The 2,511-nt window shown below is 36.3% G+C and overlaps 1 protein-coding gene across 1 annotated transcript in view; it reads left to right on the top strand.

Annotated features, from left to right (window-relative positions):
* Window positions 1–240: 240 nt before the first annotated feature.
* LOC136826827 (techylectin-5B-like) overlaps window positions 241–2,511 on the top strand; it is a 14,698-nt gene continuing 12,427 nt past the window's right edge. Inside the window, exon 1 of the mRNA XM_067084283.1 lies at window positions 241–476. The gene's annotated coding sequence lies outside the window, so the exon portion shown is untranslated. The remainder of the gene's footprint in view (window positions 477–2,511) is intronic.

A 2,511-nucleotide genomic window follows, 5' to 3' on the forward strand; every position in this document is an offset into this window, starting at 1 on the left:
ACTAACGCTTCATTTACTCAATAATATCAGTTAAAAAGTTAAACAGAAATAAAGATGAAAACAGTAAATAATTCTATAGGAATTCATCACAACGTCGATATCAGGTTGCTTATACAGTAATCACGAAAGAAACGTTGTCCTTCTCTCGATAGTAATCTGATAGACTACTTACTGAGAATATAAGTGCCTTGAAACTTTACAGACTGAACAGATGTTCTCAATGGGAGGCGGACCGCAGTGTTTACATAGCAGGCTATGAGAGAGCACCATCAGCCATCTGTTGAAGGGTTTCACCGTTTAGAACTGAATAAACAAGTGTGAAATAACAGAAAAGTCTGGAAAGGGAAACAATATTGTTGATCTCTTAGGGCATATAAAGAGCATCCTGAGGCACAGCCTCTCAGTACGATTCTGTTTGTGGCCGAAGTTCTGCACCACCGGGGTTTGAGCATCTGAAATTTACTTGACAACTAGACGTATGTACATCTGTATTGTTATTCACAAGCAAATAACAAGCTTCTTATTCGAGACGAACAACAGTTCAGTTTAATACTTTATTTACTGTAAAGACGTAATGGCAACTAACCTTTGTTTTTATATAGCAATGGTATATATGATTATTTGACAAAACTTGATAATACCATGGTTTTTTAGATGAAGGAAAGTTGAAAAAACTGAACGAGTAGATTATACAATTTCTATTGCGATAGAAGTAATAAGAGCAACTGTGAGAACTTAAGTATACTTGGTGCACATGGGAAGGAGTGAGGTAGTATTTTGACTGAGAACGTAAGATGAGCAGCAGAAGGGTTGACTTGTATAGAGCACGGTTTTGTTAGACAAGATATGGTGAATGTGGACCATATGATCATCGGAGCATCAAACTTAATGTGCAAACAGTATTTTAACTTATTTTGCATGTACTGTCTAGCTTGCTGGAAGTTTATGGTTTCCTTTAACACACTTTTAAACATCCTGCCATTCTCCACTCAATTCACATGAATGAACACTCTCAAAACATTGATCCATCCCTCCTCATCAGCTTTTCGTTTTACCATTTCTGCATATCTCATCTCTCACTTTTGCAGTGCTTATGCCATATACACTTCATAAAAAAATCACCTCTATAGCTTCCACTTTTCCTTTCATTTATCTTCAAATCCACGACGTACTTCCATAGGAAAAGTTGATGCAAAAACCCGTTCATGCATTCGAACCTTATTCTCCTAAGACCTTCCATTTTACCTCCAGTCTTTCGCAAATATGCTGTTACCCTCTTTCTTCACCTGTTTGCGATCCTCATCTTCTCTCATCCAAAATAGTTACCTTCAAATTTCTTAACGACTCAACTGCATTGTATCGTCTTCCCGGTTTCCATTTACCATCGTAAACTTACTCTTGCTGACATTTCCTATCAGCTTCCTCCTCATACCAACACTTTCAAGTTCTCTCATTAGCGTAGTTTATCTTTGCTATCCCCAGTCACTACTGTGCCATCCACAAATATCAGCCATTCCACATTCGATTCCTGACCCATCGTCTTGTCTCACAACTATACACCTACATCTGTTCTTTCTCTGGCTTCAAACATCGTTCTCTTCATAAAGATATTAAATTACCAAAAATACATAACATCCTTATCTTACCCCAATTCTTACATCGTACCAGCCACTCTTCAACATACAAACTTTAACTCCTGCTTAATCTCTATCATAAAAATATTATTTATTTAGCAACTTATCATGTATGCTATGCATCCTCAACATCATACACATTGCCTTTTTATCAATTATGTCATATTTATCACAACCATCCCTTTCACTCTTATATGACAGAACTATTGATCCTCTAGCCCATTCAGTCAAAACCTTTCTCTCATACATGCATACCTTAAACAGCCTGGTCAGCCTTTGAATCTCACCTTTCACCACTCCATAACAACCTCTCACCTATAATCATCGCTCCTAGTGTCCAGTCTTCATCCCCTTAATGGCCCACCCTGTGTCTTTAACAGTACCTTCCCATAGCTTTCTTAAACTTACACTAACCCTAACAACTATTATATCAAAACTTCTGAATCTTTTTTCTAAATTTTGCACTTAGCAAATCTAAAATACTCACTCCAACCTATGCTACAGTATATTCAGATATTATCTCTCCATTTCCATAATTTATTCTGATTTTTTTTCTTTCTGGCAATTGCTCGCCAAAATACTTTTTTTTTTTACTAAACGTCTCATTTCCTAATCTAACTATTCACAAACATGTCCTGCTGATTCTGTGACCCCTGCAGTTTCACACACTTCTCATAAATCATTAAAAAAAATTGTCTGGAAGGCATATTATGTATCTTAAATAGTTTTCGATATTCCTTGAATCTGGATTTGTCTTCTTTGATCCATCTTCCTGTCTCCCTATCTCTACCACATTAGAAACACAAACATTAAATCAAATTACCTATGTGTTACTTTACCTCTGTTTTTAGGTATACAAATAGTCCAGTGGGTTAAT

This window comes from Macrobrachium rosenbergii, chromosome 41, assembly GCF_040412425.1.
Source record: "Macrobrachium rosenbergii isolate ZJJX-2024 chromosome 41, ASM4041242v1, whole genome shotgun sequence".
NCBI classification, from domain to species: Eukaryota; Metazoa; Arthropoda; class Malacostraca; order Decapoda; family Palaemonidae; genus Macrobrachium; species Macrobrachium rosenbergii.